General features: G+C 43.5%; 4 non-coding genes across 4 annotated transcripts; 3 read left to right on the top strand and 1 right to left on the bottom strand.

Moving 5' to 3' along the window:
* Nucleotides 1-723: 723 nt before the first annotated feature.
* On the top strand, nucleotides 724-805 carry trnas-aga (transfer RNA serine (anticodon AGA)). Its single transcript has one exon. It is a non-coding gene; the product is annotated as a tRNA-Ser (tRNA).
* Nucleotides 806-9,921: 9,116 nt separating this feature from the next.
* On the bottom strand, nucleotides 9,922-10,063 carry LOC138227510 (U4 spliceosomal RNA). The gene has a single exon (XR_011184986.1). It is a non-coding gene; the product is annotated as a U4 spliceosomal RNA (small nuclear RNA).
* Nucleotides 10,064-12,309: 2,246 nt separating this feature from the next.
* On the top strand, nucleotides 12,310-12,381 carry trnag-ucc (transfer RNA glycine (anticodon UCC)). Its single transcript has one exon. It is a non-coding gene; the product is annotated as a tRNA-Gly (tRNA).
* A 1,172-nt stretch (nucleotides 12,382-13,553) lies between these two features.
* Nucleotides 13,554-13,627, top strand: trnat-agu (transfer RNA threonine (anticodon AGU)). Its single transcript has one exon. It is a non-coding gene; the product is annotated as a tRNA-Thr (tRNA).
* The last annotated feature ends 12,896 nt before the right edge of the window (nucleotides 13,628-26,523 follow it).

Raw genomic sequence — 26,523 nt, 5'->3', positions numbered from 1 at the left:
ACAAAGTGTCTAAGTAGCGTGGGAATGCTAACCCTAACCCTAGCTGGAGTTTGAGCAATCCAGCACTGAGCGTAAAAAGATGAGTCAAAGTAACGTCTAATCGGATTAGTTTCCTTAGAGCTGGTTCAGAGTCTGCTCAAGAGTTTACCTTTCACACATGCGCAAAGAAGAATGTTGGGGGTGCACGCTTCAAGGCGCCTTACAGCTGTAGGGAGTGATTCGAGACGATTCGTGGCGTGTGCTCGTTCCCATATACCGTACGCCCCGGGGTGCAGTGCTAGGATGATGTACAATACCGCTTGGGCACGTAACGGCGTTATACGCAAGGTTTTCGTTTGTTCGTTTTGTTTTGCTCTGCTTTGCTTTGTTTTGCTTTCCATCGCGTTGGTAAGAGCGTAAATAAAAAGGCGATTCCTGCGTCTACCACTAATGTAAGAGCTATTTCAAGTGCGACGTGGTGCGGCTTTTCAAATGCTTGTGGGCATTTCTCTGTTGTTGATTCTTTTTTTGTGTGTAACAAAGTGGCATTTTCATGTCCGGACGGGGAGACTTTATCGTTCCGACATGAAGCCACCCTTAAGTCCTCTGAGGCGTGTCTGTCTGCAAGGCTTGTATTTTGGAAATGTTTTTTTGAAACGGAGAACGACTTTGAAATAGGCTTCCGCCGGCGCCTCGCGATCCAGGTAAGATTGTAGCAAGAACGCAGCGGCAGTGGGGCTTGCTGTAGTCGTGGCCGAGTGGTTAAGGCGATGGACTAGAAATCCATTGGGGTCTCCCCGCGCAGGTTCGAATCCTGCCGACTACGTTATCCGCCTCCAGGCGGTGTGTTTCGGCGCAAGCAAAGAAGCGCGCCTCTTTGCTGTTCCTGGTGGTTTTAAAACGCCCAATCGCTTGTACCCGCTGCCTTGGAAATAAGTTCTTCAGCGTCCGCGAATGGCATTTTGCAGCTGGAAGCAGATGTCGACGCGTTTTGCACAGAGCACCAAAAAAGCGTCTTTTTTGAAGGCTCAGGCACTGAGCATTGGTGGTTCAGTGGTAGAATTCTTGCCTGCCACGCGGGAGGCTCGGGTTCGATTCCCGGCCAATGCAGTGGCTTTTGCAGCGAGCGGCTCCATCACTTGCATCCCCTTGCAACTCGCAACTCAAAAAACCCACTGAAGCTAAGCAGGTGTGAGCCAGGTCAGTACCCGGATGAGGGTGAGCTACAGGGGAAAACAAAGCTTCCAGCTGGAAGCGGTGTTAATGGTGCCGGCGGTGGGGCGCTCACCCTGAGGTCTGTGCGGGTCCCAATGCCCCAGTATAGTGACGGAGATGCTGTGTTGTAAAAGGGCGCTGTCTTTTGGATGAGATGTAAAACCGAGGTCACAGCGCTCTGTGGTCATTCAAAATGACCACCAAAATCTTTGACAAAAGCTCTTGGTAATTGATGGTCTTCAATAATGCTTCTCCTTTAGGTACATTTTAAATCAGCTGAAAAATGCTGTGAAATGGGGGGGCACTTCAGGCCAGTGTAGGATTTGGGTTACAAGAACCATGAAACTGCACGAGAAAGCCCGTACACTGAATTACACGGCTTTCTATTCAAAGGAGGACAAAAGAAATTCCCTGAGTTCGATTTTTTGCAGCACAGAGAGGAGCACTGTTGTGAGGCCGGTTAGCTCAGTTGGTTCGAGCGTGGTGCTAATAACGCCAAGGTCACGGGTTCGAGCCCCATACTGGCCAGGTCCTTTTCTCCTCTCTTACCAAAGCTGTTAGGTTCCTTTCCGTGGTGAGAGGGGTTGTCATGCAACGCTGCCACATAGTGCCAACAGACAAGAGTGTTGCGGGAGAAGAGAAAAGTGTTTGAAGATTTAAGAGTGTCTTAGGTGGAGCCAAAATCAAGTGTCACAAATACAAGTGGGAGGATTTCCAATGTTTAATATGGTAAAAATAAGCATAAGTTATCTGCCGGTCCAGCACAGTCTGCCATGCTTTTGTCATATACTGTAAAATGGTGTCGAACTGGGTGTCGAACTGGAGCCTCACCATTTGCATATGTGAGGCTCCAGTTATACATCGAGTGTTGTTAAATAAAGCACTGACTTTATTTAACAACCACACCAAAACCTAACACAGGAGCTACACACACACATGAGGAGACTGACGAAAACGTACACACATTTAGGGTGGTAATTACCTAACAACACACTCTACTTTTACAGGACTACACAGGGCACTAGAATTACTAGGACATTATTTACACAGGTAGGGTCAGCCGCTGGTCATCGTGCTGACCCTCAGACTCTTCCCGGCTACCACTCCCAGCATGCCCAGCGGTACTACGAGCGCCTAGGGGCGCTTCCTCCTCACCACCAGGCGAGGGCGTTACAATATTTACTATATTTATTATACACGTGTAAATTAATTACTGCGAAAATAATTTACTTCGTACACTGTGCAGAGTGCCGTATACTCCTAGTGTTAGATGTGTTTTCGACGTTATATATGCATTTATTAATGTCGTCGATTTTACGGTTGCAATTCGACGTTGATTATACGTCGAGGCGACGTATATATACGTATAGCCGTATTTTCGCCGTGAATATACGTATATTCGACGAATCAATGCCCACAGCTTGGCATACAAGGGTTTTGCGGAGGGGTCTTGCCACCTGCCTGAAAAAAAACAGTAAAATGTTTGAGTGCCTATAGAGTTTCTATTTTTATTTTCTTGACAAAAGTTGATACCATTTCCTGGACACCCCGTCCCCCATCAGTGTGCGGTGCCCGAGGAAAAATCTGTAGGGGGGCTTCTGAAATTCTGAGGGGGGGTGATATTTCGGTTGAAACGGAGCTGTACGGTGCAGCTACCCAAATGAAATCTCGCAGCTATGCCATTGATTAGTGCTTCATGATAGAAGATAACGACTAGCAATCTGGTATTTGCGATGAAGTTCAGTTTCACATTTTTCGTCACTCTCACTGGAGAGTATTGCCTGGAGCGAAAAGTACCATAAGCGTTCATTTTTGCAGCTACATGGACGTTCTGAATCGTTAAGAAAAAATGTTGTAAAACCAACAGAAAGCACAGACTGCTATAACTAGTCCTAGTTATATAACGATTTTAAGTATAATGATAAACTACTGCAAGGAATCGGTCCACCTGAGCAAACAGGATCGTAATGTTGACACTCAATAACGACACTGATATGTGCAGTTCCTGGACGGATAGCCCTCCTGCCCATCAAACAGACTGAGTGACTGTTCGTGTCATTTAGTGTTGTCTGACCATTGACAAAGTACAACTATTTTTTTAGGGCGCAAATTAAGTTATTTAATAACGTGGATTAAATAACTGGATGGCGTGGATTTTTGTCTTAAAGGAAACAGAAGTAGGAGATATATATATGTATGTATGTTTTTGGTGTTTTCCTTGTTTGTGAAATACATATACACACGCACGACACTAACATAAACACACCTCATAATAAAAGAGCAAAGCATTAAGTAGCAGGATTTAAAGGACGTTGAGACCCGAGAATCGCCCTGATTGAGCTCAGTGTGTAAGTCCACCCTGGAGCAAAAGCAGCGATGCTGGCATTCTGGGCATGGTGAATTACTGATCAAGAAAGGGGGTTTTCGAGGTCTCGTTCCTTACCTGTGAACAGTGTGGTGTAAGTCCTCTCTAAAGTCTCTGAGAGGCATTTAGATCTGGAGGTAACAGACGCCCTTGGCTGAATGAGTGCAGGAATGCACAGGTTTTTCAAGTGAAAGCATCCCCTTACTGTATGAGCTGTTACCTCACACACGACAAAAGTAAAAGAGACCGAACATGTGTACTAACTGATGGTTTGAGAAAGTGGTGGAAGGGTCCGTTTATATATCGGAAAAGTGTAAGTTGAAGGAAAAGAAGGAGAAAAATATGGGAAAAGCTGAGTTTGTCAGAGGGAGTCTGGGGCGAAGACGCCTGTAAAATAAGCATATGCGTATTGATTGGCAAAAGCACAAGCATGTAGCTCCCACCCTGGTGCACGGCCGGCACCAGTGGTGGCAGATACATGAGAAAAAAAAGAAATTGGGATGTGACTTCTTAAGTGTGTTTACGGGGAAAACAAAAACCCGGAAGAAAAGATACTTTACTCGCTACGAAAGAGTATAAACAAAAGCGAAAAGAGGCAGTGCAGGAGAATCAGAAACTAAAAGAAGAATTAGTTCCTGGTCGCACTGCACTAGTTAATGTGTTATATCCTGCTCTCCCATAGGGGAACAGACAGGCAGGAAATGAAAATAATTGGGATCAATTCCCACAGTGACCATATGGAGACGGGGGGTCTGGGTGGGATGACACCTGGTACGAGTGTGATAGAGACAGAACAGGAACTCCCTTCTTAAACAGAGGGTGCCTGCAGACCTGTACTCTCACCCTAAGTGGGAGAGGGCCTGATGTAGCGGGGGCTGGCGCTGTTGATGACAGCGTCACTCTAAGTGTCTCGCACCCCATCGAGGGGGTCCGTACTCGCACCTACCTTCCCTGATTCCCCCATACGATCAAATCCAAAACCGGAAGATATTGACTGGTGGGCTAAAGTACCGCACCCAAAATTAGGAATGCAGCGAACCTGGAGTGCACTTCAGGAATTAAAAGGATTCATGTAGAAGTAAAACAAGAATACAGCACATTGTAGTACGAAGAGAAAAATATATTCTCGATGTGTATGTGTGTTTTATGAATTTGTGTGTAACTGTGAGTTTTTGTATACTAAATGACGGTGTGAGTGTGTTTAGCCAGCGGGACTGGCTAGAGACGTAACTAAAGAGACTTGATGAAAATCAACTTAAGGAGATTGGAAAATATAAGAGCGTCTGAAACGTATAAGTACAGTACAGGTGGACGTAAAAGTAGTTAGATAAACAGTGTTTGTATTTTTATACAATTAGTTGCAATAGTGAAAACAATTTGGGTTTATTCGAATGTCTCAGACATGCTGAAACGCTGTAGGTTTAGAATCGAGACTGGGGAGAATAACGTCTTGTGAGAAGATCTGTTTACCTAACGATTAGATCCTGTAAATCCCTTGTAGCCTACCTAAGTCTGTCCCAGTCCAGTGGATTAAAATGTACTGTTAATGGAGTGTTGGTTTCTCTGTTAGGGGATACTGGAGCACTACTGTCATGCTTGTTTCACTCCTCTGTTCAACAGTGTGCTATAGAGTAATGTATATGGGGAGATGGCAGGAGGCCACAGGAGTATTGGGGCACCAAGTTTTACTTGCTGAGTACCAGATTTTAATGGGTGGTTTTATCCCAGATCTATTGGGTTGGAATATTATGCATTACAAAGAATGACTATCCAGAACAGGGTATCACGTGGCTTCAACTGACTGTGATCACTCAGTATGTTGATGGTATTCTGAGTGCTTCCCCTGACGAGGAAACCCACAAGTCTGAGTTGCTTCAGCTTTAGAGTGTCTAATATTAAGCAGTTATGATAAGGCCCTTTTGTGTCGAGCATTGTGTGATTTTAACAGGGCCAGGGTGCAATATTTTTACGGGGTGAGCACAACTTTTAACAGATCTGCTTAAGGGGGGAGTGCAGTACAAGGACAAGATTGCCTTGGTACCAGCAGCAAAAGCCGCCTGTAATAATTTGAAACAAGCTCTCTTACAGGTGCTGAGACTGGGGTTTCCTCAGATGGATCAACCATTCTTTGTATGTAAGTGTGGACAAAGGGTTCTGGGCAGCTGTGCTGACGCAGGAGCATGGAGGTAGGCACTATTATACCATTCGATACTGTAGCCAAAGGGTGGGGGACGGTGAAAATTGAAGAAAATGTAATACTGTTTACTGATGGGTCCTCTCTGATGCATGAGGGAGAACAGAGAACAGGCTGAGCCGTTACAACAGAATTCGAGGTGCTAACAATCGGAAAATGCCCCTCCACTGCCTCAGCACAGCAAGCCAGTTAAGAGCACTGATGGAAGATTGTAAAAAGAAAGATGTTAAAAGGTTACTGTATATGTATATAATGTATGTATTTGTTGCATGTAGGCCACAATTCTGGATGGCTATGGAGAAATAAGATTCTCTCACAACGGCAGGGACTCCAGTTAAGAATACTGGGCTTGTCTCTGAACTGATTTGTAGTTTTACAGCTGCCGACAGAAGCAGCTTGAGTAAGGTGTCAATAACACAATAAATAAAGAATTCCAGTAACTCAAGGTAACAACCATGCAGATGCAGATGCCAGACGAGCGGCACTGGGAGGGCGGGAGTCTGAGACCCCTGTGAAACCTCTACTGGGGAAAAGGGAGAATTCAGGTTGAGGCCTTTAATAGATGTTTAATAGTGGTTAGAACAAATGTGTAAAGAATGTGGGGTTGTATGATGATGTGATGTGGGCTGGCACATACCCAAGTGTATGATAAAGATGATCCCGTGGTACGGACTGCCCTGCCCCTTGGATACTGATCTAGGGGCAGACTACACTGGGAAGGTGTGCCAGGCTGTAATTGCCTCACTAGGGGTAAGTTGGAAGTCACATTGCCCCCATCACCCACAGTCTGAAAGACCAACTAAGGAAATATCAACTGAAGGGACACCGTGGGTAGATGCTCTACCTGCAGTCCTGTGCGGTTTGCGGGCTGGAGCAAATGGAACTGTGAGACTGAGCCCATTTGAGATCATCACGGGCAGCCAAAGAAACTCCCTGGAGGCCAAGTTTGGCTAACGCACTGATGAATTAACTAACTCTCTATTAAAGTATTGTAGGTTTGTTAACTGAAGCGGTGCACAGGGCTTGTGAACAGGTGCCGGACGCTTGGGGACCTCCAGCAGAGGGGAGACACGACCGGATACCTGGCGAGTGGGTGTAGGTGAAGAAGAGATACCCTGCCAGACGTTGCAATCCTGCTGGGAGGGACCATATCAAGTGCCACTAACTACTGATTGTGCCATCTGAGTGACAGGATGAGATCGCTGGATCCGCGCATCGCACTTTCACCGACCCACGGCACCAGAGACTGAGTGAACAGAAAGAAGGATGTTGTTACCGTTTCTGTGTCTGATGCTTCCTAAGACCAACAGTGTGCTTGTTAGGCCTGAGGAGCATTACTGGGGATATGGTATCAATACATTCCAGATGTTGGCATATCTATTCAGCCAAAAAATTATAATCGGAGTTGGGTCAATATTGCTGTTCCAAGATCCTGACGATAGATCTCCACATGGCTGAGGTCTGCGTTTGGGTCCTGGGGTAGAACTTTATGTATTTGTAGGATTAGGATTGTTTTATGTGTAAAATTGTAACTATCACTTGTACAAAAACATCAATAACACCTTGTTGTAACCGTGGAACGCACAATCTCATGGTAATGCATGCCTGTACATCTAAAAAGGAAAGATCTGCCCTGACATTGTATTTGTAAAAATAGACAGTCCTGATGTATGCCATATTTTATAAGGGGGGAATGAAGTAAGAGACAAGATGTTAAAAGGGTTAATAACTTAAGTCAGTTCTGCCTGAATATTAGACTTCTAAGCAACAGGGGTTTATGGCAGGAAAGGGGGTTAACTGATAAGGATTCCAGATGCGAGCAAGGAACCCCCTGGGGGTATAATCTTAAACTGACCATTTAGCAAGGGCCTCTTAACTGGCCAAATACCATGACCCCCCCCCCCCCCTTACAATAACATCGAATGACGTCTGAAGCAGCAAGCAAGGACTATATAACCTAAAAGTTTGTACCGGCACATCGAACAATACTTCGGTTTTGTTGTTTCTTGCGGGAAACAAGACTTTGGCTTTATTGTTCCTTGCATGCAATAAACTCATCTGTTTTACTTCATCTCGGGATCAAGAACCTTATTCCTTCTGTTACAACAGGGCTTTCTCACGCAGTTTCATGGTTCTTGTAAAAGCTCTTTACACGCTTGTAAAAGCTTTTACACACGTTAACCACGGCCGGTGAGTTCAAGGTTGGTCAAAGCTGAAAGCTCAAAGCTGAAATAAATGTATAAAATTTGGCTTGCATCATAGCAGTTGAGCAATAAAGTCTGTCCTAATTAAAGAGTACCCAAAGTTTGAAAGTACAACATAGAATAAGAATAAGAGAAATGGCAAAACGATTTTGTGTCATCTTCCCCATTCACACTATTTTATGTGCCATTTTTTTGCTTATTCACATACTATTTTAATCAAAATAATATTAAGAAAGATCTGTATGTATTCAGATAGTATTATTATTGTTCATACTTACTCGTCAAAAGAGGATTGCTGAGATATTTGCGGATATACTTCTACGTTTGAAAAACGTGTCCAAAATGGTGACCAACGAATACTAGCAATGCATTGTGGTATATAACCGGAAAATATGCTGGGTTCGATATTTTCTCAACGTATGCGTTTATTAATGTTGTCGATATTATGGTTGAAATTTAACATTGATAATACATCGCGGCTATGTGCCCCCTGCTATGAGCTGATGTGCAATTTTAACGCATGCAGTTAGTAAGGATCGGTCACTGTTGTATGGTATTATATATAATGACATTATGGAATAGGATGGGGACAGGCCTGGCATCACGGGGGGAGGGGGGAATGTCGCCCCTTCAGTTTTGGGCAAAAAGTTTTACTTAACTTAATTTGCGCCCTAAAAAAATAGTTGTACTTTGTCAATGGTCAGACAACACTAAATGACACGAACAGTCACTCAGTCTGTTTGATGGGCAGGAGGGCTATCCGTCCAGGAACTGCACATATTATTGAGTGTCAACATTACGATCCTGTTTGCTCAGGTGGACCGATTCCTTGCAGTAGTTTATCATTATACTTAAAATCGTTATATAACTAGGACTAGTTATAGCAGTCTGTGCTTTCTGTTGGTTTTACAACATTTTTTTCTTAACGATTCAGAACGTCCATGTAGCTGCAAAAATGAACGCTTATGGTACTTTTCGCTCCAGGCAATACTCTCCAGTGAGAGTGACGAAAAATGTGAAACTGAACTTCATCGCAAATACCAGATTGCTAGTCGTTATCTTCTATCATGAAGCACTAATCAATGGCATAGCTGCGAGATTTCATTTGGGTAGCTGCACCGTACAGCTCCGTTTCAACCGAAATATCACTCCCCCCTCAGAATTTCAGACGCCCCCCTACAGATTTTTCCTCGGGCACCGCACACTGATGGGGGACGGGGTGTCCAGGAAATGGTATCAACTTTTGTCAAGAAAATAAAAATAGAAACTCTATAGGCACTCAAACATTTTACTGTTTTTTTTCAGGCAGGTGGCAAGACCCCCTCAGCAAAACCCTTGTATGCCAAGCTGTGGGCATTGATTCGTCGAATATACGTATATTTACGGCGAAATTACGGCTATACGTATATATACGTCGCCTCGACGTATAATCAACGTCGAATTGCAACCGTAAAATCGACGACATGAATAAACGCATATATAACGTCGAAAACACATCTAACACAGTGCCTGAGGCTTTTTACTGTATGTATCGTGTGCCGCAACTAGGAGTATACGGCACTCTGCACAGTGTACGAAGTAAATTATATTCGCAGTAATTAATTTATTATATTTACTATATTTATTATACACATGTAAATTAATTGCTGCGAAAATAATTTACTTCGTACACTGTGCAGAGTGCCGTATACTCCTAGTTGCGGCACACACGATACATACAGTAAAAAGCCTCAGGCACTGTGTTAGATGTGTTTTCGACGTTATATATGCGTTTGTTAATGTCGTCAATTTTACGGTTGCAATTCGACGTTGATTATACGTCGAGGCGACGTATATATACGTATAGCCGTAATTTCGCCGTAAATATACGTATATTCGACGAATCAATGCCCACTGGGAACAAGCTCGCTTCTTTCTACCATGATGTCACCATGACCAAATCTGTCTTTAAACACCTTGCTCAGTCTCTAACGAGACTGTCAAAAATAGCTTTCGCTGATTGTATTGCAAACCGGCGGAAGCGGGGTATTGGGAAAAGTTTTCAACTAGCAATAATCCCGCCTCGGCTAAACCTCACAGGCTACGATACTGCCACTGCGCAAAGCTGACGGTTGCCAGGCAACCACGGGGATCCTATGGAAATCGTTATCAATCGTCTCATGGCATGTCGTTGCTGTAACGCTTCATATTTGTCGTCTTCTTCTAGCTTGAGGTTTTGAAGAATTTCATGACAGACAAGGGCTCCGTTGGGAACAAAGAAACCCGTTGATTCTTTTCAGCAGCAGAAATACAACCCTTTAAATACAAGATGACAGAACAATGACGAAGGGCATGCCGGGAGGAACTCATGCACTACAGAGGAAAGGGGGTGGGCACGTACAGTTCACATTCAAGCCACAAGTACTCTTCTCGGATGTTGCACAAACAAATCCTAACGTCTTGAAAGCATTGCGGCATGTTTGTGTCCCACTTCCCGTGGCTGCAGGATGACTGACACGAACGGACAAACACAATCTGTGGCGTTTAGCGTGACATAGTCTTGCAGGCATCGTGCTGTCTCACTGCAATACTATACCGCTGGAGGAAACAGTCCATCTGGCCATGAAACTCATTTGAACGTCTAGCTACAGCAACTAACAATATCATGATTTATTCAGGATGTGTGGAATCAGCACGTCCCGGAGACAGCTTCCGAAATCGTGAGCATTCTCTGGTGGTAGGGGCGTTCAAGATGGCGCTCAGGTGGGAGGTAAAGTTTAGTGGTTGAGGATTTTTTTTGAGTTTTTCATGACCTGAATGTTAATTTTTGCTTTTTTTGACTACAGAAAAATAAGGACTTAACACTACTTGTTTAAACTTCAGTTATAATTGAAAGAAAAAAAAACGATTTTTTTTAGGTTTAAGAATTTCGATATGAGTAACACTGGGAAAAGAAAAGAGAGTGCTGGGTCTTCGAAGGAGAACTCTAAGATACCTCACTCGTATATGTATAGCACTACAAGAAAATTGATGGCAACTAAAGGGAAAAGTGAAGCAGCTGGAGGGGACGTGGAAAGAGTGCTGGAGATGCGCTCGTACGCGAGCGCTCGCAGCCCAAGTGAGACTCAGCTGCCAGAGGAAGAGCCGGAGTCCCTGCCCAGCACACCTGTGAAAACCCCAGCAGCCAAGAGAGGAAGGGGCGACCTGACGCTGGAGGAGCTCCAGACCAACATCTTCAACATGATGGCACAGAGCATGGGTGAGCTGAAGGAAATGACTTGATCTAATACAGTCGCAATCGAAAGTCTTAAAAAGTCCATGGACTGTGTGTTTAAAGAGGTTGAAGACTTAAAGAGTGAAGTAAAAGTTCTTAAACAAGTAAATACCAAACAAGAAAAGCATATTAAAGAACTTGAATTGAAAGTGAACGATGTAGATAGATACCGTCGATGATGGAATTTAAAATTATTTGGAGTTAAAGAGGAACGTGATAAGAACCTTGTTGCAACAGTGAAGGGTATCTGTAAAAGGACCCTGCCGGACCAGGAGGACGTAATATCGGCCATTGACTTTGTTCACAAGCTCGGGAGAGCGAACATGTCTGGGCAAGTGCTCCCCAGATCGATTATAATACAGTTCACCAAGAGGACGGCGAGGGACATGCTGTGGCGAGCGGCGAGGGGGAATGAGTATTTGAATGGGAACAAACTGAGGTTTGCAGAGGACCTGTCTGCTGCGGACAGGAGTACCAGGAACCAGCTGTGGCCCCAGGTTGAAGCTGCCAGAAGAGAGGGGAGGAGAGCCTACTTTGTGGGAGCGAGGGCCTTTGTGGACGGGAAGGAGATTTGCTCCCAGTGACTGCTCAGTTAATGATTATGTTTGGTTTTATTTGTTATACCAGTATATACTAGTGTTTCTTTAGTGTTAGTTTGGAATGGTGTAGTTAAGTGTTAAGGACTGTTATAGTTCTGGTTCTTTGAAAAACTCAATAGTTTAGACAGTCTTAGAGTTAGTTATTTGCTTTTGTGTATGTCTTTTTCATGAATGCCAGAGGTACTCGAAATGTTGTTAAAAGAAAAACTGTGTGCTGAGTTTTATTTTTTACAGGAAACGCATGCATGTTGAAACTAAAGTTTATAAATAATTGAGAAATATTAAAGCAAGGAAAATATGATACGTGTAAAATATACAATTTGATCACATAATTACTTAATTACCTCTGGTAGTTAAATGCTTTTTTCTGCTGCGTTTTTTTTCTCTTGTACATGACTCTGATCCTCTTGTTGTATTTGTATTTGTAAATTCTATGTTTAATAAAAAAATTTTAAAAAAAAGCATTCTCTGGTGGTGTCCTGCAGACTTCCTGTGGGCATGCGTTGGTGGTATAGTGGTGAGCATAGCTGCCTTCCAAGCAGTTGACCCGGGTTCGATTCCCGGCTAACGCAGTGGTGAATGTTTTCAAATGCTATCATGAGCCTTGGATTGTGACTAGCAAAGCAAAGCCTTTTGAAAGAGCTAAAGCACTGAAAAACGGAATTGAGGGAGAATCTTACAGGGGATTCTGAGTGGTGTCTGCATACACGCAGTCCGATATGGGTGCTGAAAGCTTGAGCTACTCTCAATGTCATGCTGGCTTTCCCTGGAGTAAATCTGTTACATTGAAAGAATGCTTCTCGCAGGTTCAAAAAGGGACCCTTGTTAATTGGAGAAATCAATGATTTCAAATGAATTCTGTATGCGTTAAAAGACAGCTATACACAGAAAACATGCAGGACACTGCTCATGAGTGTGGAGTTCAACCGAAACAGTGTGTTTTTTCAAGCCATCTGACAAAGCCCGCCCACTGAAAACTGCAGCAGATCGTGTAAAAACGTTCAACTTTGTAACTACTGCACGCACAGGAAGCAGAATAAATTCCTCTTTTCAAACTGTCAAAGGTTTGCTTTACGAACGCCGCAGGACATCGCACAATCTCTTTTGAACAGGGACAAACGATTTCTTATGGGGCGCAGTAAGTACTGTTACTGTCACTGCTCGATACCGACGTTGGCCTACTATACCATGTTCAGCCACCGCTAGAAAATGTACGGCTCTAGCACCAGAGCAAGCAACAGGAGGGCCGACGTCAAACAGGCACATGTGTCGGACATGGAGAGCGACGAGAATGAGATTTGAACCCATGACTGCAGAGCACAATGTATTAGCAGTCCATCACCTTAACCACTCAGCCACCTTGTCGACGAAACTGGGCTGTCCTGACATGGGTTGGCGCGCTCCAGATGATCTTTTTCTTTTTTTTCCCTCGTACTCGAGGGTCATTTTCCTGTTCCACATGTGATTTCAACATTTTCCTTGGGAGATGTCAAGCCAGCAAGCCACTGCTGTGGTTCAGTGGCCAGTGTGGAGTTCAGTGGCCCTGTTGTACACAGAAAGCACATTGAGCTCCTTGGACATGAAAAGTTCCAGATAAGAGCCATTTGTCATCCTTTCTCTTGGTGTCGATGTTGCTATTGTATGTAAAGGTGGCAACTTGCTCAGCAAGCAGGCGGAGCACACACCGAATGCAGATGTGTCTGAGTGGTGTGTCCAAGTGGCTGCAAAAGGACAGCACTCCTGGGGCGCCGTGGCTTAGTTGGTTAAAGCGCCTGCCTAGTAAACAGAAGATCCTGGGTTCGAATCCCAGCGGTGCCTTCTTTGTTGTGTCTTCTCGAACAGAACTGGTCCTTACAGACAACCGCCTACGGCTAGACTTAATTAAATGCAAGTATTCATTTCCTGTCTTTAACGCGACTTGTTTTTCTTAAAATGGATGCAACTTGCAAAACATGAAATACAAGCCTTGCTAATCAGCGCTAGCGGCTGGCAAAAAAAAAAGAAGTCAGCAATGTTTTTTTCTTTAACCTTAACCCTGCTAATGGAGAAGAGTTAAACGACCAAGTCTATGCAGCTTAAACGATGCGCAAGTCGGGTTCTTAGCTGAAAGGGTGGTAAATCACACTCACCCCAGTCCTTAATCTTTTAAAGAGGATACAAAATTGAACCTAGTCGCCACATCACATACATCCTGTTCAATGATAAAAAGGTAACATCTATCCTCGCTCCAGAGTAAATCTCACGTTGAGGGCATCTTTTTTTTCACTTTACCGTGAGTCGGGCTCGGCTGCACAGAGGAGAGAGCAGACCAATGAGGTCACAGGGACAGGGGAGTCACACGCTGGCGGTTTGAATACGCGGAAGATCACTGAGGGATCCACAGTATGTGGACCCTCCGTTCGCCATCAGTCCGCACTCCGGACTCTGAATCCTGCCATCCGAGTTAAGATCTCAGAGGAACCTGAGGCGCAGTTCCTTCTTAAAACGTAATCTGGTGAGCATTTCTAGAATCGCACTTGTATAGATGCAGCCTTTAATGTGTTGCTAGGTTAAAATTGATGACTTCCTGTATTTCAGTAGGCAACTGCCCTCTTGATTTTGGATTTAATCTCTTTATTACAGGGGCGCTTTTATGAAGACAGAGTCATGTTCAGGTACTTTGTTTGATGGAGGAAGCTTATTTCGGACTCTGTGATCTGCTCACCTGGAAAGGTCTGCTGTACTACTACAAGAGAGAAGTAGAGTCTGGAAGAAGGGACAATTTTATGATGCTTTGGAAGATAATGTTTTTTTTTTCTTATACTGAAAATGAAAAGTAGTTGTTTCTATATGGACTCAGTCTTTGGAATTTGTATATTTATATATTTCAGTGAACCCTCAGCCATTCCTTCTGTATTGTAATTCAATTTCTCTTTTAAAATTCCTTCCCCACTTCTAGGACCTGCAGTTGCTGAACTCCACAATGGCTTCTATTGGAAAGTCTGTGACTGAGACCAAGTAAGTGTTCACTTTTTTATGAAACCATTATTTATTTTGGAGCAATGAGCAATTCTTATATAAATGCAATAAAATCATTATGCTCAAACTATGAGAGAGAATTTTAAGGATAATTTAAGAAATCAGTCTTAGCTTGTTTCTATACACAGATGGTATTATTTATTTTCAAAGGAAACCCGCGAGGATTCCCCTGGTGTGCAAGATGTGCCTGAATACTTTTGATCAGCTTCCTGCTCACTTCAAGAGAGCGTGTATGAAGCATGCCACGGCAGAAGAGATCGGGATGGCCTCTTAACAGACGAGGGAGGACATGATGAATCACCTGAAGAACGGGGTCATTGTGGATTACCACAGAATAGAGATCAAAGGACACTTTGTGGGCTTGAAATACAAAGAAAATCTTGTTCTATGGTACAAGATAAATACAAAACTTAAGCTTTTATTTTAATTAGATTTATTTATAAAGCATAAGCAATCATTTATTACATTAATATATGTGAAAATAACATTTTAGTATCATACATTTAGTATATTTAGTTCCTAATGCTGAAAGAAATGATCATAGAACATGACATCTAACCTTACCTGCGGTGTTTTTAATCCCTATTGCTCAATGCACGGTGAAAGCATTGCATACATATGTCTGACAATGAGGAATGGGCCCCTGAGACAGTCATTTGCCTGTTTCACAAATGATCGTATTTTACTAGAGATTCTGTTTGGGATTCAGATGTGCATTCTGACAGCAATCCCTTTCAATAAATGATACGTTCTGGATGAGGTCAAAGGTGTTGGAACACTGTATTTAGGATGTGTTTGCAGTGATTGTGTGTCTTCTGCTTCAACGCAGTGATATATAGACGTGCTCCTGTAATTTATTGGTACAAGCCCAGGGCAGTGAGCAGTCTGAGGATTTATTTCCAGACGGCATAGAGCAGTGAAGCAGTGAAGTAGTGCAACACACTGGATCATTATATTGTTAGAATCTATTCTACTTAAATTATTACATTATACACAATTTGAGTTCATTTTAAAAAGTAAAAGGTAATGAAAGGAATGCATTTTCGTAAGAAAGATAATACCGATATGCATGTGATAATCTTCCTTATATCATGTAGTGCGTCATTTGGACACTTTGTGGGATTGAAATACAAAGAAAACCATGTTATATGGTACAAGATAAATACAAAACTTAAGCTTTTATTTTAATTAGATTTGTTTATAAAGCATAAGCAATCATTTATTACATCGCTTCTTGAATTAAATCTTTTGACAAGAGGTAAGACTTCTATTTTACATTTAAACCCATGTTTAGCTGTATTTTTTAGATTTAACTGAACCAATTTCTGTGTGTGATAATGTCCTTGAATTCTGACAACATCACACTAAATTACATGATATAAAACAGCTAATGTTTCTAGAGATAAAGTTTCTGGGATGCTTCTAATTACTTTTTATTACCAGGGACAGTTTAATTCACCTTGTACAGTACTGAAAGACCAAGATGCTTTTTTCTAAAGTTATTTAACATTTTATAGAACTTTGTCTACTATGGCAACATGATGAGCTTGGTGAAACTTGGAAAAATACTGCTTGGACACTTATCTTAAGATAAAGATAGGATAAAGGTTTATCTTTTGCACCTACCTGACCCCCAGGGAAGGCCAATGCTTTCTAAGTTGATGGTTCCCTACAGTAGACTGTACCTTATCTTCAAAGGTAATGTATATTGACCCAAATCAGTTTTGGACTCCAATCTACTGACGAAATGGAGCCTATCCTTTTTTCAGGATTTTAGCATCATACGTTTGGTATATTTAGTCCCTAATGATGAAAGAAATGATCATAGAACATTTGGACACTTTGTGGGCTTGAAATACAAAGAAAATCATGTTCTATGGTACAAGATAAATACAAAACTTAAGCTTTTATTTTAATTAGATTTATTTATAAAGCATAAGCAATCATTTATTACATTAATATATGTGTGTAGCGGCGAGGCTTATTAATAAGGCAGAATTAAGTGTTCTGAGCCTTTCCAAATGAGGCCCCATTTCTCTGTTCATCTCTGTGGTGCAGCCACAGAGAGACTATTCATGCAGGGTGATTTAAGGTCCTAGGACAGCTCCCAAAGGGGGATGCACTTAGCTAAGCCTTTCTATCATGATCAATGGTCATCCATTGGCGCCTATCTGTCTAGGGAGTGCCAGTTGGACATCTGGACTGCATTACTGTCAGGACTAAGTGACTCATATCTCACCTTGATCAATCAATCAGGGACTGGTAGGGCCGAGTAACCCACGTGGGACTCTGATGCCCATGGAACTTTCAGCCAATCAATGAGCTGAAGTTCCTCCAGGTAAAAACAGGCAACACAGAGAGCCTGTGAGATTCAGTAAGATTCAGAAGGGAGGATTCAGAGGATTCTGTGGACAATTCTAAAGGGAATTCAAAGGAGAATTCCAGGGCAGGACGGCCCAGGAGCAGAAGGCTCCCAAGGGCAGGACATTCTCGCAGCGCGCCTCCTGACCATCCTGAGACTCAGCCCGGACAACCACGGAACGGCCAGTGTGTCCGAGTGCCAGAACTTTCCTTTGTTCTAAGAGTCTAGAGCGGAGGTTGCCAGAGAATAACCAGAGGATCCACCCGAGGTTAGCACCAGCAGCAGGCCTCGTGAACAGGTCGGAACTGTGGACAGCTGAATCACTATTCAGAACTAGCTCTTCATCAGAAACGAACCGGTCCTCTTCCTGACTTGCTCGGACCCACAGTCATCTTTTCTCCTGTGCACAAACTTTGCTAGTTAAAGCCAACACTAACTAGCCGGTCAGTGAGCATCAGCAGCGCAGCGTCGCAAGCCGCACAGCACAGCCTGGCACGGAGCCAGAGAGCGCGGATTGGACAGCAACAGCCTGCAACTGTTTCTTTGTACCCGCAGGAAGATCTGAATCCCCAAAGATTGGATGAGTATTCAACTTCAATGCATTACAGCTCGAGAATTCAATTGTTATCCCAACCAGTTGATATCAATTTAATTCCTAAGAGTTATGTACTTGTTTGAGTATCTAATGTAGAAGTTATAACCAAGTTCATTAACGAAACGGTCTTAATGAATGATATACTGAACGTATGTCCTCTTGATATGTGTAACACTTCGTAACTGACTGAATATATATCTTTTGTATTCTGATAACCCTCTTGATAAGATCTGTTAGGTTTACATGCATATTTTATGTATTAATAAATGTATCCTCGTGTATTAGTACCTGTGTGTGCGCGTTGTTTGAGTTATGTCGCATGGTTTGATTCTAAAGCCATCAAAAGAATCAACTTTGTGATTTACTGCTACAATTAATAATTGTCTCAGTAAATGCCCAAACCCTACAGAACTGGTGCCTTCAGAGAGCCACTACATTTAATTTTGCTATGGCAACATTACATATTTGGCGTCCCTGAGCCGGTTTTCTTACATTATTTGGCGTCCCTGGGTGGGCGTGGCAAGACTGAAATGAGTCAACCAAGCGGAATAATTCAATATAAAACGCCGCGGGTTTCATACACAACAATACGGTGTGCTGAAAGCCGAAAGAAAAAAAAGTTCCCCTTGCTCTTTAAGCAGTGCTTGATTGTTTTGTGATCTTTTGCGATCTACCGGGTTGATTGCATACTTGATCTTGTGGTTTTCATGGTAAAACTGTGATTTCGTACTTAAAAGTAATACTCTTTAAGTTTAACGATGGTTGCTAAAAGGTCTGAATTCGAGTCGCTATTAAGCACTCTCTCTAGCAGCGACAGGTCTGACCACGATCTCTTCCATATCTCCGTCAGCGGAGAAGCTAGAAGGATAAATCTCCATTCTCTGAGAGAGCTAGCGAAGGACATAGAGAGATTTGACCCCGCAGTGTCAAAGAATAATATCGAGAGTTATATTCAGGACCTCAGGTATACCCTGCAGTATCTGCCAAACGCCACAGAACAGGAGAAAGTGTTTCTGGTCAGGAAAACTACCAGCAGAGCTGTACATGAGTGGATGGCTAGGCAGATGAAAGAAGTCTGTAATGATTTTGAGCAGCTTTGTCAAGCACTTATCGAAGAATACAGTGCGTTTATTCACCCGACTGCTGCGATAGCCGCCGCTCTTAACATTAAGCACAAGAGAGCAGAGTCCCCTCGCGAATATTACGAGAGACTTAGACGAACTTATTTTGCAGGGCGAAATGATGAGGGTTGCGAAGAGAACACACATTTCAAGGGTTTATTCATTGCGAATCTCCACCCGTCAGTCAGAAAGATGATCTTAATGCATACAGATGCACAGACCATGAAAATGACTGATATTAAGAGATTCGTGCAGAAAGCCTGGGAGTATGATGTCCAAAGTCGCTCTGAGCAAAAAGCTGTTAAAGTGACTGTGTTTGCCGTCAGAGCCAGCAGGGTTAATTCCCCCCTGCTCGAAGGAGCACAGGCTCCTGAGCTGGCTAAGCCCCGTTCCAAAGCATGCACACAGGACCACACCCAGCGTCCTAAGTGCCATGAGAACACCGGGGGAGGGAAAGGGCTAGATAAAGCTGAACAAAAGGATTCAGTAGCCACCCGCCTGGCCAGGCTTGAACAAGCTTTATTAGGACAGGGACAACCGCTCCCCAAGGCTGCCGGAAGCGTGAATGAGCTGATACTCTCCACTGGAGGAGGCGGAGACCCGCCCCCTCTCCCTCCCTCAGTCTATCTGATTGAGCAGAAGGGTTCCTGCCTGGATGAATTCAGCCACTCCCAAGTGAGTGCTGACTCCACCCCTGAAGTCACAGAGCAGGCAGTAAAACACAGAGGAAAAGCAAGAAGCTTTTACCTCAAGGCTGCCATGGGAGATGTCTTACACTGTGAGACACTGATTGACACTGAGGTTGAAAGGTGTTTGATGTCACACGGCAAGCTCAAACGGGTTGAAAAAGAAAAGGGCATGCGACTCAGAGAGGAACCTTTGGTGGATCACCAGAAAGGCAAAGTGTGGAAACAGGTCAAGGCTCCTAAGCCTTCTGTACAGAAGGAAAGGGGGGCCAAGAGGCAGACTGTGCTCACACAGTGCCCACCGAACACAGAAGCCTATGTGGAGATTCCTTCTGTTCCCTCTGGACAAGAAATAAAAATATTTCCTTGTTCCCCGGATATACAGGGAAGTCGTGTCCCGGCCAAGGTCCCAACAGCCTCCATGCCACAGGAGCGGTGCTCCAAGCAGCCGCCTGATCCACCAGGTAAAGCACACACCTTTTACATCCCTAAAGAGGAGCAGATCTCCCCACCTGGCGATGAAAAGGAGCTTTCCCTGTGCACCCTGGCACCCAAGAGGGGTCAGGAACACCACCCTGCAGTGGTGGAAGGGATCCAGATGGCAGGAGAGCAGGTTGGTGATGTAGCCCTCACCCTTAGCCCTGAGAGGTCCTCTATTAGTAAGGATCTGCTTGAGCAGCTGTCACAGGGCCACCGCCAGGTGCCCCTGGTGCAACATTCACAGGTTAGACAGGAGGTCCAGCTGGACGCTGAGACTACTGCGCTGTGGACACACCTGATCCCAGATGCCGATTCCCTCTGCTGTGACCCAGGGAACCTGCAGTCAGGTAACATTATTTCTCACAACTACCAGGTAGTGAGTGAGACTGACCTGATTGTTCCTGCCTCAACGGCAGGGTTGCCAACACACCCAGTCCCCCAGAAGGGACAGGGAATGAAAGCCGAGCCGGTTTTCTTACAGCCACCAGCTCAGTCTGTCAGTCTGAGTCTGACCAACAGTGGTTCAGCCAGACTGGAGCTGGATGGTCAAGTCACTCGCCTACCAGTGCAGGACATCGCAAAGAGGGGTGTCAGAATCCCCGCCTGCACTGACATGGGCCTGGTGAGTGATAGTAAGTTCAAAGACAGTGAACTAGCTATCCCAGTGCTGGGGCAGCTCCCTGAACCCCTAGCAAGGGAAGGGGGGAGCGAGCAGGTGTCCTACACCCACGCCCAGTGAACGATTGTAAACATGCCGATAGAGGGATTCCTCAATCAGGAAGTGTGCAGGGTGGACCTGAACAGTGAGAATGGGGTAACAATCCCAGATCACTCAGGTGCTCCAGATGACCACTCAGCCGAGGGTCAGGCATGCTCTACCACTGCACCACCCCCTGCAGGGTTCCTAGAGCACAGGCATGAACAAATCGAAAAAGCAGATGCCCTGGAAAAGGAGGAGCAGCATCAGCAGCTGCGTCAGATCTCCCCATATTTCCAGGATGTTGGTGCCCAAGATGCCACAGGGCATACTGAGAAAGACACCATGTACACGCTGCGCCAGCTTAGAAAGGCGACAGTCACTCAGAAGGAGATGACTGGGATCAGCCACCCGAAAAGACTTTTGGGAGGACTGATTGCTGCCGCCACTGTTGCACGTTTGCTTTTTTCTGGTAGGTTTGTGTGCTACTGGCACTCTCACCCTGACTGCCCCAAGAAGGCAGGGGTCAGAGATGCCGGAGGGTAGTGACAGACTGTATCGACAGCAGCAAAAGTTGGAAAGCTTAGGGAAAACCCTACAGGCAATTTCCTATGCAACAGGGTTAAACCTTATTCCCCAACCAGTGGACATGATTGTTGGTGTTATACAGTGGGTTTATGCTTGTGTGCAACAGGCCAGAATGTTGACACAAGACCTATTAAGGGAGCTTAGTGCCACTGTAGCTAGTCTAACCACGGCACGATTCCCAACCCACTTGATTCCACTCTTCTCAGTAGAGGAGTATGTGACATTAACCCCATCGCTCATAGCTCACCCAGAAGGCAATCCAAGATTGAATTTGGTTCCAAATCTTGAGATGGGTATGGCTACCAAAGCTATCCATTGGCTGTGTCTAAACGATTCACCAATGAAGGGTGTAAAGCTACTAACGAGCAGAGGGAGGTTAATGAACCCCATGAAGAGCAGGTAGGAAGTAAATGGCTGGTCAGCACACCACATTTAACTGACACTATGACTTGTGACAGGCATGATACAGCTACCACAATGCAGCTACCTAATCAAACAGTTTTCCTGCAAGTTCCCGAGGAGGCCATAGTACAGCATGGTAACTTAACACTGTACGGTCTGGAACCAGACAACATAAGACCAAACTTGAGGTCATGGATGCCTTCAGGTGCCTCACTATTGAATTGGATAGAAATCCAAGAAACAGTAAGCCCTGAAGAGGTACAGGTAGTTAGTTTGCTTTAATGGAACAAACCTCCAAACCACCCAAGCAGATACCCAACACAGGTGTTGTGGTTTATCGCGGGGCTGGGAACAGGAACTGTTGTTATTGTAACACTGCTGCTGGGAAGCTGGATCATGACTGACAGTGTACTCTGAATGCTGTACTCTTGCATCAAAATGTAATCTGGGTAGCATGAATGAGTCAAAGGTAGCATGTCAAAAGAAAGGAAGTGATTTCTCCCCAAATATGTACTACAGAGGTATCAGATATTGACAGTGAACTTCCTGATGTGTAATTCCTAGACTTAGATAATGTCTCCTACCGTGTTTATACATACTCCAGATGTTATTCATCCTGTTTGTATCCAACGCTGGTTCCGGTATGAATTCTCGAGGAGTAATGTGGACATTTAAGATTAATGTTCTAATGGCAAGGGACATCACTTAACTCTGTTTTGTTTTGAAGGCAACAACGCCTCAGGACCTCATGACCTTCAAAAAGGGGGGATATGTAGCGGCGAGGCTTATTAATAAGGCAGAATTAAGTGTTCTGAGCCTTCCCAAATGAGGCCCCATTTCTCTGTTCATCTCTGTGGTGCAGCCACAGAGAAACTGTTCTGCAGGGTGATTTAAGGTCCTAGGACAGCTCCCAAAGGGGGATGCACTTAGCTAAGCCTGGCTATCATGATCAATGGTCATCCATTGGCGCCTATCTGTCTAGGGAGTGCCAGTTGGACATCTGGACTGCATTACTAAGTGTCAGGACTAAGTGACTCATATCTCACCTTGATCAATCAATCAGGGACTGGTAGGGCCGAGTAACCCACGTGGGACTCTGATGCCCATGGAACTTTCAGCCAATCAATGAGCTGAAGTTCCTCCAGGTAAAAACAGGCAACACAGAGAGCCTGTGAGATTCAGTAAGATTCAGAAGGGAGGATTCAGAGGATTCTGTGGACAATTCTAAAGGGAATTCAAAGGAGAATTCCAGGGCAGGACGGCCCAGGAGCAGAAGGCTCCCAAGGGCAGGACATTCTCGCAGCGCGCCTCCTGACCATCCTGAGACTCAGCCCGGACAACCACGGAACGGCCAGTGTGTCCGAGTGCCAGAACTTTCCTTTGTTCTAAGAGTCTAGAGCGGAGGTTGCCAGAGAATAACCAGAGGATCCACCCGAGGTTAGCACCAGCAGCAGGCCTTGTGAACAGGTCGGAACTGTGGACAGCTGAATCACTATTCAGAACTAGCTCTTCATCAGAAACGAACTGGTCCTCTTCCTGACTTGCTGGGACCCACAGTCATCTTTTCTCCTGTGCACAAACTTTGCTAGTTAAAGCCAACAGTGAGCATCAGCAGCGCAGCGTCGCAAGCCGCACAGCACAGCCTGGCACGGAGCCAGAGAGCGCGGATTGGACAGCAACAGCCTGCAACTGTTTCTTTGTGCACGCAGGAAGATCTGAATCCCCAAAGATTGGATGAGTATTCAACTTCAATGCATTACAGCTCGAGAATTCAATTGTTATCCCAACCAGTTGATATCAATTTAATTCCTAAGAGTTATGTACTTGTTTGAGTATCTAATGTAGAAGTTATAACCAAGTTCATTAACGAAACGGTCTTAATGAATGATATACTGAACGTATGTCCTCTTGATATGTGTAACACTTCGTAACTGACTGAATATATATCTTTTGTATTCTGATAACCCTCTTGATAAGATCTGTTAGGTTTACATGCATATTTTATGTATTAATAAATGTATCCTCGTGTATTAGTACCTGTGTGTGCGCGTTGTTTGAGTTATGTCACATGGTTGGATTCTAAAGCTATCAAAAGAATCAACTTTGTGATTTACTGCTACAATTAATAATTGTCTCAGTAAATGCCCAAACCCTACAGAACTGGTGCCTTCAGAGACCCCCTACATTTAATTTTGCTATGGCAACATTACATATTTGGCGTCCCTGAGCCGGTTTTCTTACATGTGAAAATAACATTTTAGCATCATATTATTACATACAGGTCTCTAGCTTCAACACAGTGATATATATATATACTCAGTGATTTATTGGTACATGCCCAGGTCAATAATCAGAATGAGGATTTATTTCCAGACGGGCTACAGGTAGTGTTGTGAAATACTTCAACACACTGGATCGCAGATTTAGACCCCCTGCACTCTTACTCCTTAAAAGCCAAAGAAATGAAGATATGTAGCAATTGCATTGCAGCAGGGCTGACAGTGACTTAATGCTTATACTAGTGGACTTCTGGTACCTTTAGGGTACGGTGTTCCCTGAAGGGCTCTCAAATCCCGCATTTCAGATGCCTAGCTGTTTCGCTGATGTGTTGCACCTCAGAATCACTTTTAAACCTTACCTCTGGTATCTTTAATCCCTATTGCTCAACGCATGGTGAAAGTATTGCATAAATGTGTCTGAAAATGAGCAATGGGCACCTGAGAGACTCATTTGCCTGTTTCACAAATGATCATATTTGACTAGAGATTCTGTTTGGGATTCAGTTGTGCATTCTGACAGCAATCGCTTTCAAAAAACGATACATTCTGGATGAGGTCAAGGTGCAGGAACACTGTATTTAGGATGTGTTTGCACTTATTCTGTGTCTCTAGCTTCAACACAGCGATATATGTATATGCTCACTGATTTTTTGGTACATGCCCAGGGCAATAATCATTATGAGGATTTATTTCCATATGTGCTAGAGGTAGTGTTGTGAAATTCTTCAACACACTGGATCGCAGGTTTAAACCCCCTGCACTCTTACTCCTTAAATACCAACAAATGCAGATATGTAGCAATCATATTGTAGCGGACACTCATTTGCCTGTTTCACAAATGATCATATTTTACTAGAGATTCTGTTTGGGATACGGATGTGCATTCTGACAACAATCTCTTTCAAAAAATGATTTTACCTTATCGCAGCTTTGCCCTTCTTGCCTCTTTGGAAAATATATCCATCTTGTGGTCGTTGTTGGTAATGTCTAGACAATATCTCCATCTTGTGGTCGTTGTTGGTAATGTCTAGACAACATCTCCATCTTGTGGTCGTTGTTGGTAATGTCTTCTTATGCCCTTTTTTATTTTAATTCTCTATTAGTTGATTCTAGTATCTCTACAATGGAGCTGAAAATTTTCCAGAAAGTGGTTGCAAGCCCGATATCATGCGAAGAAACTTCAGGATTCGGGGATCAGTCAATGGATTTTCTTCAAAGTTGGATTTTTGCACTCTGTGGACCAAGAGATGTTGTTCTATAATGTTTTTTTTTTTTCAAATTTAAAAATATCATTTTTTCATGGAGCTTTGAATGGGATGGATTCACCCTCCTTTAGCCAGGACAGAGCTCCAGGAGCCTGGGTAGGATTCTAGCTTTCTCCCCTTGCAGGCACCTGGCACAGAAGACAATATTTTTTTCCTTAAAATCTTTTTTTTGTGTGTTCCTTGTTGTTCCAAACTTAATTTTAATCACTTTTAATTAGAGATTTTATTAAAAATAGTGCAATAAATGACTAATTTCACAAAAATTAATGTAATATAAAACGGATGTTTTCAACTTTATTGTAGTGTTTTAGAAACTAATAGGTCTTCAAAAATGGTTGTTTTTCACTCCTATGAATGAAAACTGTTGTTATATGATGTTTTTTTTTTCAAATTTTAAATGATCATTTTTTCATGGAGCTTTGAAGGGGATGGATTCACCCTCCTTTAGCCAGGACAGAGCTCCAGGAGCCTGGGTAGGATTCTAGCTTTCTCCCCTTGCAGGCACCTGGCACAGAAGACATCATTTTTTTCCTTAAAATCTTTTTTTTTGTGTTCCTTGTTGCTCCAAACTTAATTCTATTCACTTTTAATTAGAGATTATATTAAAAATAGTGCAATAAATGACTAATTTCACTAAAAATACTAAAAGTAATATAAAACGGATGTTTTTAACTTTATTGTAGTGTTTTAGAAACTAATATGTCTTCAAAAATGGTTATTTTTCACTCCTAGGAATGAAAGCTGTTGTTATATGATGTTTATTTTCAAATTTTGAAAAAGCAAAGGATTCTAGCTTTCTCCCCTTGCAGGCATCGGACACAGAGAACCTCATGGTTTTCCTAAAAATCATTTTTTATGTTCAATGGTGTTCCAAACTTAGTTTTAATCAATTTTAATTTGTTATGTTACAAACAGGGTAATAAATTCTTAATTGGACTATAACTAATGTCATATTGTCTGCTACAAAACTGATATTTTCAGCTCTATTGTAGAGATTCTAGAATCAACTAATAAAGAATTGAAATAAAAAAGGGCATAAGAAGACATTACCAACAACGACCACATGATGGAGATATTGTCTAGACATTACCAACAACGACCACAAGATGGAGATATTGTCTAAACATTACCAACAACGACCACAAGATGGAGATATTTTCCAAAGAGGCAAGAGGGGCAAAGCTGCGATAAGGTAAAATCATTTTTTGAAAGAGATTGTTG

The sequence above is a fragment of the Lepisosteus oculatus genome, unplaced genomic scaffold, assembly GCF_040954835.1.
Source record: "Lepisosteus oculatus isolate fLepOcu1 unplaced genomic scaffold, fLepOcu1.hap2 HAP2_SCAFFOLD_379, whole genome shotgun sequence".
Classification (NCBI taxonomy): domain Eukaryota; kingdom Metazoa; phylum Chordata; class Actinopteri; order Semionotiformes; family Lepisosteidae; genus Lepisosteus; species Lepisosteus oculatus.
Note: the sequence above shows the minus strand (reverse complement) of the source record. Positions and strands in the feature narration are given on the sequence as shown.